This window comes from Beta vulgaris, chromosome 7 (assembly GCF_026745355.1).
Source record: "Beta vulgaris subsp. vulgaris cultivar EL10 chromosome 7, EL10.2, whole genome shotgun sequence".
NCBI lineage: Eukaryota > Viridiplantae > Streptophyta > Magnoliopsida > Caryophyllales > Amaranthaceae > Beta > Beta vulgaris.
Genome location: NC_079208.1, coordinates 44,081,414 through 44,092,564, shown reverse-complemented (window position 1 = coordinate 44,092,564; position 11,151 = coordinate 44,081,414). Strand labels below are relative to the sequence as shown.

The following is an 11,151-nucleotide window of genomic DNA, read 5'->3' as shown; positions in this document are numbered from 1 at the left end:
AAAAACTAATCCTAAGATCTACCAGCTAGCCATCCACAATTAGTAGCAACCAAGTTGCTAGCAATCAAGAGTATCACCACTCAAAGAGACTTTCAAGCCAATTTCACCAAACCAACCACAATTATGCACAAAAATCAACAACACCTAACAATTTTGCAATGTAGTTCTCAAAAAGTCAGATATTATGAATTTATCACAAACCACAAAAATTGCACTTGTTCACCACATCACCAAACACAAATATGACCAAAGTTCATGAACAATCAAAAGAAATTAAGGAAAACAAGCATGCAATCTAAAAGAAAACACACTAGAAGTCCAATTTAGTTGATTATTGATGAAAAAGCAAAGATTAGAAGGGAGTTACCAACATGGAGATGAAAATCCCCAATTTTGAAACCCTAGAAATCGAATCCTTGCAAAACCCCCAATTTTTGTGCTTTGAATGTTGTAGAGAAGATGGTGATGAAGATTCCGGTGATAAAAGTCGTTGGAAGTGGCCGGAAAAGTGTCGTGGTGGCCGGATCTAGAGAGGAGCAAGAGAGAGAAAGTGAGTGAGTGTGAGAGAGAGTTTCGAAATTAGGAGGAAAATGAGTGAGGAGGGCCGAAAACTTGACTTAGAATCGCGAGAATTCGTGCCCAGCCGGTTTGGTGCGGGCGCACCATACATAAAAAAATTTCAGAATTTGTTTGGTGCGGGCGCACCAAACCTTATGTTTTTTCTCTAAAACTACAGATGTTGTGGTGCGGGCGCACCCCCTCGTTGTGCGGGCGCACCAATCGAGCAAAAAAAAATTTCGAAGGTATTTGGTGCGGACGCACCATGAAGTGGTGCGGGCGGACAAATCCTCCTGTTTTTCTGCTGGAAAATGTGCTTGAAAGCTGGTGCGGGCTAAAATTCTAAGTCTTTAGCTAGACTAACAAACAAAAGAAAAATGAACTAAAATAAAAGAAAAGGAACTAAAATAAAAGAAAAGGAAGAAAAGAAACGGGTTGCCTCCCGTATAGCGCTTGTTTTAAGTCTTTAGCTAGACTAAAAAGGATACTTCCATCACAAGAGTCGCTCAGGTGAGCGAAGAATCAAGCAACCAATTGAACCAACGGCATGAGAATCATGATAGAACTTCAACCTTTGCCCGTTAACCCAAAATGGACCGTTCTCACCCATAACTTCATAAGCTCCATATGGAGTAGTCTTCAACACAGAGAAGGGACCCGACCACTTGTACTTTAACTTTCCGGGGAAAAGCTTTAGTCTTAGTTGAACAATAAGACCTTGTCCCCAACCCGGAATCTCGTTGTTGAATCCGGTGATCTGCCATTTCTTCGTTTGCTCTTTGTATAGTCTGAACTCTCATAAGCATCAAAACGAAGTTCCTTAAGCTCTACTAGCCTTTCTTTCGAGCTTCTCCCGCCAAGTGAAGATCCATGTTGAGCTCCTTAATTGCCCACCAAGCCTTGTGCTCAGTTCAACCGGCAAATGCATGCTTGCCATACACAAGGCGATAGGGAGTGGTGCCTATGGGCGTTTGAAAGCCGTGCGAAGAGCCCAAAGGCTCATCAAGCTTCAAAGACCAATCCTTTCGTGTCCTATTACCACTCTCTCAAGGACATTTTTAACTTCTCGATTCGAGACTCAACTTGGCCTTGGTTTGGGGGTGATAAGGAAGACCATTTGTGATTCACCCCGTATTTCTTCAATAGAGCTTCTAATTGCTTTTTGGCGAAGTGTGAACCGCCATCATTGATCAACGCGGGGCACCCCAAATCGAGGGAAGATGATCTTCTTCAAAAGCTTGGTGACTACCTTATGGTCATTGGTGGGAGAGGCAATGGCTTCCACCCATTTGTCACGTAGTCGACCGCAACAAGAATGTATACATTCCACAGGAAGGAACGAATGGGCCCATAAAGTCGACTCCCCAGACATCAAAGGCTCAACCTCAAGAATGTTCTGTTGAGGCATCTCGTGTCGCTTTGTGATGCCACCACTCTTGACATCTATCACAAGCCACCACAAATGTTCGGGCATCCTTTTGCAATGTTGGCCAGAACATACCACATTGGAGCACCTTAGCAACAGTTTTGCTTGCTCCACCGGTCCTCCACATGCCAAAGTATGGCAATGATGCAAAACCGAGGCCATCTCATGATTAGGAAACACCTCCTAAACACTCCATCAGCACACTTCTTAAAAAGGAGCGGGTCATCCCAGTAGAACCTCGAAACTTCTTTAAAGAACCGCTTCCTTTGTTGGGAAGTAAAACCATGAGGTTCAATCCCACAAGCCAGATAATTTGCATAATCAGCGAACCATGGAACCTCATTGTTCAGAATGGCGAACAAGGCTTCTTCTCTCAAATCGTCCTCGATAGGAATCTCCTCCAGATTGTCAAGAGGGAGGCGAGAAAGATGGTCAGCTACCACATTCTCCGTCCCCTTCTTCTCTTTCATCTCAAAATCAAACTCCTGAAGAAGCAACACCCACCTAATGAGCCTAGGCTTGGCATCCTTCTTACTCATCAAATACCGGACCGCAGAATGATCCGTATACACCACCGCCTTATTACATGTCAAGTAGGAACGAACTTGTCAAAAGAAAGACCACGGCCAACATTTCCTTTTCCGTAGTTGCATAGTTCCGTTGAGCATCATCCAGAGTCCTACTTGCATAGGCTATCACATGTAGCCTCCCTTCCTTGCGTTGCCCAAGAACAACTCCCACTGAAAAGTCACTAGCATCGCACATTAGTTCAAAAGGCAAGCTCCAATCCGGAGCTTGCACAATGGGGGCAGAAGTAAGGGTCTTCTTAAGAGTTTCAAAAGCCTTAGTACAAGACTCATCAAACTCAAAATCAACATCTTCTGAAGTAGATTCGTCAATGGTTTGGCTATTTGAGAGAAATCCTTGATGAAACGTCGGTAAAAACCAGCATGTCCAAGGAAAGCGCGAACTCCCGTCACCGAGTTCGGTGGCGGAAGCTTCTCAATAACCGAAACCTTTGCCGGATCTACTTCAATACCCTTTTTCGACACTTTATGCCCAAGTACAATGCCTTCCTCGACCATAAAGTGACACTTCTCCCAATTCAGTACAAGGTTCGTCTCTTGACACCTTTTTAACACACATTCAAGATTAACCAGACATGTGTCAAAAGACGAACCACACACACTAAAGTCGTCCATGAAGACTTCAATGGAATCTTCTAGCATGTCAGAGAAGATTGCTGTCATACACCTTGAAAAGTGGATGGGGCATTACACAAACCAAAGGGCATCCTTCGATATGCAAATGTCCCATACGGACAAGTAAAGGTGGTTTTCTCTTGGTCATCCGGATGAATGGGGATTTGAAAGAATCCGGAATAACCATCGAGAAAACAGAAGTGTGAATGACGAGCAAGCCTCTCCAACATTTGGTCAATGAAGGGAAGGGGGAAATGATCTTTCCGGGTGGATTTGTTCAGTTTTCTGTAATCAATACAGACTCTCCACCCAGTGACAGTCCTAGTTGAGATTGTTTCTCCTTTCTCATTCTCAACTATAGTCATGCCTCCTTTTTTTGGAACCACGTGAATCGGGCTCACCCACTTGCTATCTGAGATAGCATAGATGATTCCCGTCACGTAGTTTCAAGATCTCCTTTTTCACAACCTCTTTGAGGTTGGGATTGAGCCTTCTCTGATGCTCGATGGAGGAGGCATTACTATCGATGAGATGGATACGATGCATAGCAAGAGAAGGGCTTATCCCCTTAAGGTCATCAATCGAATACCCAATGACATCTTTATATTTTTGCAAAATTCCAATCAGTTTTGATATAGAAATGTCATCAAGACTCGAATTGACAATAACAGGATAAGTACATGCATCATCAAGAAAAACATATCTAAGAGAGGAGGGAAGGGGTTTGAACTCTACCTTGGGAGGAGGCTTAGAACACTCCTCTTTATCAGTGGATGATGCAGCTAGAACCTCAAACGCCTCATCTTGCGTTTCCTCTTCCATGTCCAAGCTAAGGTGTCGGTAAGTGCAGCATACAAATCGTCCCAGAATTATCCACACTCATGGTGTCCTCTACCTCATCTTCCACTAGGCTTACCCGGCAAATTTTCTCCATCATAGGTCTCTTCAGTGTCTTAGAGAACTCAAACACCACCCGCTCATTAGCTACCTCAACCGTGATTGTGTCGTTTTTGCAGTTTATCACGGCACCCAAAGTCTTTAGAGCTTCTCTTCCCAGAATAAGAGGAGTCTCAGGATCTTCCTCCATATCCATCACCACAAAGTCGCATGGTACAAACACATGCCCAACTTGAATCGGTATATCCTCCAACTCACCACAAGGGACTCTCACAGTGCGGTCCGCCAATTGAATCGTTTTGCGCGTAGGATGAAGAGGAAATTTCAGGTGCTTTGCAATAGAAAGGGGCATCAAATTGACACTTGCTCCCAGATCGGCCAGTGCACCCTTAGGCTCTAAGTCACCTATCTTCACCGGCAAGGTGAAACTCCCGGGATCTCTTTGCTTCTTGGGCATAGTTCGTTGCACAAGAGCACTCACTTGGTAAGGTAGGGAGATAAGCTCATCTTCAAGTTTTCGCTTATTGGAGAGGATCTCTTTCAAGAACTTAGCATAAGCTGGCATTTGAGACATAGCCTCAAGGAATGGGATGTTGATTTGCAGGCTCTTCATCACATTTAGAAATTTAGTGAACTTGTCACTCAACTTTCTCTCTACCAACCTATGAGGATAGGGAACCGGAGGCACATAGGATTTGGTTGGTGGAGGTGATGGCAATGTGTTTTTGTCACCAACTTGAACATGTGACTCATCTTTCTCCTCAACTTCCTCTTTCTCAGTTTCCTCAGCTCCATCCTCCTTCTCAACAACCTCAGCTTCTTCATCCTTCTCTAACTCCCCATTCGGCATCTTAGGACCCGCATAACTTGTTCCCGACCTCAAATGAATGGCTTTGGCTTGATGGAGGTTGGGGTTAGGAATGGGTTGGCCTGGAAGTTGATTTGTGGGGGTGAGGGATTTTCTCAGCTACTTGGGCAATTTGGGTTTCAAGCATTTTGTTGTGGGCTTGTAGCTCTTGAAACCTTTGCTCATGGTTTTGGAGAATTTGGTTCATGGATTGGAGTTGTTGGAGAATTTGGAGAGAGGTTGGATCGGAAGATGGTGTAGGTTCGGGATTTTGTTTGGGGAATGGAAGATTGGAGGGAGGTTTTGGGTTGTTGGTCCTTTGATGTGGAGCTTGGTATGTGTTGGACCCTTGTGAGGAGGAACCACCTTGGTTATAGTTTTGGTTTTGGTTATACCCTTGCGCAAACCCTTGGTTGTGAGCTTGGTTGTACCCTTGTTGAGGTTGATTCCATCCTTGTTGAGGTTGGTTGAATCCTTGGGTGTAGTTTTGTTGAGGTTGTCTCCAACCTCCTTGTTGATTGTTCCTATACCCTTGGTTTCCTTGATATCCATCTCCTCTTGAATTATTGCCGCCACATGCTCCGAATGGGTACCTCCACAATAAGAAGTATCATGGTTAGTACCACCACAAATATCACAAGAAAAAGAGTTTACCTGTGAAGGAGTAGACGATGCAAGATTGATCTTGGAGAGCTTCTTGTCGAGTTGGTCCATCTTGGCTTGAATTTGATCCATGGGGTCTAATTTCAAACTTTCCGCTCTTCTTAGGTTGAGCACCTCTTCGTCTTCCACCCCATGAGTAGTTCTTGATCACTTCTTCAATTGTGGACTCAAGTTGTTCTTGCGGGATCTTAGATAGTTGACCTCCCGCTCCAGCATCAAGGTGGCCCGTAATCGGATCAAGACCATCATAGAAAAATCGCATGAGTAGATTCTTGTTGAACTCATGGTGTGGGCATGAACGGATCATCTCCTTGAACCGCTCCCAAGCTTCGGCAAGTGTCTCATCGTTCTCTTGCTCAAATGAGGAGATCTTCCTCCTTATGTCCGCAGTCTTCCACTCCGGGAAGTATTTCTTCAAGAAGGCCATTGTGACTTCTTCCCATGTAGTGAGGGAATTAGCAGGCAAGCTCTTGAGCCATGACTTTGCTTTCCGGTAAGAGAGGACCGGAACAGGTGCATCTTGATGTAGTCTAGAGAGACATCATTGTGTTATCATGGACAGATCTCGAGAAACCTGTCGAGATGGTCTAGAGGATCTTCATCTGACCCCCCACAAAACTGCTCTGCTTTCACCATCCGAGTATACTGAGGGTGAATGCTGAAATTTGTAGTGGTGGTGGGAGTCGAATTCCACCTTGAAGAACATAGGAACCCGGATTTCCGAAATCCCTAAACAGTTGTGGATTTGCTTCACCCATTTCTGATTCAACTTCACTTGATGTACTTGAGATTGGTGAAGAAGGCTCGGAACCCAAAGTCAAATTTCCAAATTCTTCCGAAGCTTTCGCAAGTACGGTCGATTTCAGATCTAGAGGCAATGTGGTGAACCGTGAGTTCTTCTTCTCATGTAACACAACAAAGCTAAGCAGAGGATTAGCAAATAACAACCACAGTAAAAAGAAAATAAAAGAAAAATCAACTAAGCAAACTAAACTAAAATATACTTCAATCAATAGCACAGCTTCCCCGGCAACGGCGCCATTTTGATAAGAGGTTTTTAGTGTGTCGTTAAGGCACTAAGAACCGCTTTCCAAACAATATTTATAGTCCTAACAAGCAATCACTAAGAGAATCCATTTTGATAAGAGGTTTTTAGTGTGTCGTTAAGGCACTAAGAACTGTTTTCCAAACAATATTTATAGTCCTAACAAGTAATCACTAAGAGAATAGTAAGGGAAAGTCAAGGGTCGATCCACAGGGAAATAGGGATTGGTTAAAGTCTATCAAGTCTAGACTACCTAATTGAAGGGTATTTGGGGGTTTGAAAGAGTTTTGGTATCTATTAAGTCTAACTAATAGCACGAACAAGCAAATAACACGAGTTTAAATATCAGAATAAAGACACTAGAGTTAAGGTTACTAGTATGAATAAGAATAGCCAATGAATGCTAATGCGATTGTGATGTACGGAGATGATTTGCAAGGTTTAGTTTCCCTCTAAATTACTTGAGTCCTCTCTCGAATGGTCCTCAAGCGTAATCACTTAATCAATCAGCTAAATTCTCTCTCGAATGGTCTTTAGTTAATTGACTAAGAGATTCAATAAGTTTGGAAAACCCCTAATGAAGGATCCCCTTAATTTCCATCCAATATCTTGGCATAGAAATTAAGTTGATTCTTGGGGATGATAAAAGAGTTCAAAATTCGATAGGAACTTTGAAATCAAAATACCAAAGTATAAATGTGATCAATATCTATCCTAAGGTTTCAAAACACCAAGATCAATGCATAAACTTCTCTAAACAATCACAATCACATCAACATCATATTTAAAACCCTAATTCATACTTTCACCCTAACCCTAGATTATGAAACTACTCACTAATCATGGAGTTAAAGCAATTAAACAATGAATCTATGACTAATCTAAATTCTAAGGCTAAACATGATTAAGTAATGATTAAACTAATCTAAATCGTAATTATTAAACTAAGAGAATGAAAATCTAAAATAATCTAAGAACATAAACAAACACCAAGAGAATGAATTAAAAACTGAAACTTTGAATTAAGATGAACGAAAAATACCTTGAATATCAATGGAATTACAAACTACGATCACTAATCTCGATTACCAATGAAAACTAAAGTGTTTTCTCTCTAATACAAAACCCTAGAATGTTGTGTGAAAAATAGAATGAAAGCGTAAGTCTCAAACTAAAAAGGAAAAGGGAATTAATGATCGAAATTTCTGTTTCGGAACGCATGGTGTGGGCGCACCATAAGGAGGTGCGGGCGCACCATGCTAAGGTGCGGGCGCACCAGACCTCAGGTGCGGGCGCACCTGAGTCTTCTGCCTCAAGGTGGAAATCCCCCGGGTGCACAAATGGGCAGGTGCGAGCGCACCTGGTACAGGTGCGGGCGCACCACATGTAAGGTAAGGGCGCACCTAAGTTTCTGCCTCAGCCTGGATTTATCCGTCAAAATGTGCGGGCGCACATGTAGTTGGTGCGGGCGCACCAGACGCAGGTGCGGGCGCACTTTGTGCTTGGTGCGGGCACACCAGACGCAGGTGCGGGCGCACCTTGTGCTTGGTGCGGGCGCACCAATGTCGTCTATATTGTGCTCCAGAATTGGTCGATGGTGCGGGCGCACCAGTAGCTTGTGTGGGCGCACCATCGTGTGCGGGGCATACCAAGCGCACCTCAGGCTACCTCTCAGCCTCTAGCTCGTTCTCTTGTGCCATGCCTCGCATTTCTCGGCCCCGAAAAGGGTAATACCTGCAATAGAAACACGAACAAACATGGTGAAAGCATATGTGCTAGAAATTCGATCAAAATAGATCGAAAATCTAGCAAAATGTCACTATGATCAAGTGAATGAAATAGAAGGGAAAAGTGAGGAGAAAGAAGGAAGAAAAGGAGGAAAAGGGAGCTAAAACAAGCCAAAAGAAAGTCATAAAGTGCGTTAGAAACGCACTTATCAAACTCCCCCAAGCTTAGCGTTTTGCTTGTCCTCAAGTAACCCAAGAATGAGAATGAAGGAAAGAAAAAGAGAAGGAGAATAAAAAGAAAAGGGAAAAATGCAACAAACTAACCTATATGCTCTAAATGCAAGGTTACAAGCATGACATGCAAGCTAAATGAGTTCATAGCAAGATTTAGGAGACCAACCAAACACAAGAGGGAAGATGATTAGGAAGCACAAGAGTGACTCTAAGGTCTCAATCCACCGATCAACCGAGTCTTTTTGAAAGAAAGCTTTCCAAGAATGATTTCTCACTCTTCTCCACTTCCAAGACCCAAGTTTGACTCCTCCCTAGGGATGCTCAACCATAATTGCTCGCCTCTACCATGTTTTGATGACCCTCATCATGACTTGTACAAAATCTCACCCGCCACTACTAAATAGATCAAGTCCAATCTAGAAGTCAAAAGGGACTTTGTTAAGGTTGTAACGGGGCTAGGTTATGGGTGTGGATTATATTCTAGGAATGTGGTGCAAAAAGGGTAAGTGGAGTACAAACTAGGGGTAAATACTCCCTCAAGCTAGTCCTAACACTATTCTCAATTAAAGAACTCTCACACATAACCTTGAATTTCACTTGTTTCTTTTTCACTTTGTGAACCTTTTCATTTTTCTCATCAATTTGATCTTCTTTCTTTTCATTTTCAATAGTAAACCAAATCAAACAATAAGAACTTTCTTTCTTTTATTTCTTTTGTCTTTCTTTTTCACAAAATTTTTCAACTTTTGCTATCATACAAGCACGTTAACTCTCTTTCAACAAAGACTTAATATCAAAACCACTTAACTCAACAAAAACTACACATGTACTCCACCTTGGGGAAAGTTTGGCCATGACTCATTATGTGGGTTAAGCAAAAATAGGATAGAAAGGCTCAGATGGGTTGAGGAGCGAATATTATGCAGGTAATCAAGCTTTTGGCTTTGTAGCTCCTATTACTAGCAAAAGAAACGCCCTAAATCATTCTCCTAGAGGCTCGTCTTATGTAATCTTGGGGAGCTAAAATGCAAGTCACAAGTTAGGCGATCAATGGTGAGGGTTGTGAGTGAGTCTTACGAGGTTCTTGGCCCTCCTTCGGGATTCATCGCACAAAGGGCAAGGCAATCCATTCATCCAATCGCCTAATTTCAAAGAGACTCTACCAAAAGTTATCGGTTTCAAGAGACGCCTAAAGTCACAACAGGGCTTCCAAAATCATCAAGTCTAATATAAGGAAGGTCTTCCAATCAAGTCATGAACTCTTTAGCCACAAATCATGCATGCAACCAAGCTATCCTAAATGCAGAAAAAAAAAAAAAAGAATAAAAGAGGAAAATGTTTTTTTTTTCTTTTTTTTTCATATATATAAAAATATGCAAAGCAAAAGCAAAACAAAACTACCAAAGCAAAGCTGTACAGGTGAAGAGAAGTCAGCAGGGGTGGGGGATGTCAAAACCACAGACAGGAACAATCACCAATACCAACCGAAAACCAATGAGACCCCTAACTTCTAACCATCTATGACCCCAAAACTCCCAAAGATATAGACATACAAGCAAGTCCCCCAAGCTTAAGCAAAACTCCGCGCTCGGAGTTGCAAAAGGAGGGAGAGGGAGGGGGTCATGAAAAGCTCCTAATAATTCCCACCATTACCCCCATCGGGAGGGGGGTAAGGAGGGAAAGACCCACCAGAGTACCCATCAGGATAGTAGGATGGGTAGTGGGGATAAGGGCGGAAGGAAGGCTCCTCAAACGGCCCTTCTCGAGGGTCGAAAGAAGGAGGATAGTGGGGGTGGTTAGGGAAGGGAGGCTCATGTCCGGAGTGGACATTGGCGAGGTGAGTGCGCCAAGCCACTCGAGACACATGGTCGAGGTCGGTGCGGATACCGGCAAGAGTAGCAGTAACCGCACGGTGATTGGCCTCCTGAGAGGCCTGCATCTGGGCTATGGCTGCCATGACAGAGCCCATGTCGAAGGATTGAGAGGAGGAAGCTTCGGCCACCTCACTCTCAGGAATGCGGTGGTCGGGCCTCGGACCTCTCGGAACGCGTGGAATGCGCTCCCTAGGAATGGGCTCAGGGATAGCCCGTGGGATGTCATGGGCAGGGGGAATCCGCCAACGGTTTTCAACGTTAGCGGGGAGGTCCCAATTGAAGTCGGGACCTATAAAACAGTAAGGTTTCCCCCCCCCCCCCCCACAAGCCAGGTGCAGGTTTCCTTCTGGTAACCGCGCAGAAATTTCATCTGCTGCAAACTGGCACCATCCAATTTGTTGGCCTGACCAACAGTAGGCACGCTTGCTTCCAAGCGAGCCAGGTCATCGTGCAGGTCAAGGTAGGAAGCTAGTCGGGTGACCATGCACAAGGATCTCCCCAGTCACCGTAGTGCCCACCCGAATCTCCTGCAGTCGGTTAAGGAGGAGCGCAGCAAAGTTAATACGGGTTCGATGGTGGGCCCCGTCAAATCTATTTAAGGCTCGATTTGCAAACTGTCACTTTAATGAGTCAGTTTTTCCAACATTAGGGGGAGAGAATAAACAGCTGGAGAAGGAA

At 43.8% G+C, this 11,151-nt stretch overlaps 1 non-coding gene across 1 annotated transcript; it reads left to right on the top strand.

Moving 5' to 3' along the window:
- The first annotated feature begins 5,871 nt into the window (after positions 1 to 5,871).
- Positions 5,872 to 5,978, top strand: LOC125492195 (small nucleolar RNA R71). Its single transcript, XR_007268639.2, has one exon. It is a non-coding gene; the product is annotated as a small nucleolar RNA R71 (small nucleolar RNA).
- Positions 5,979 to 11,151: the final 5,173 nt, after the last annotated feature.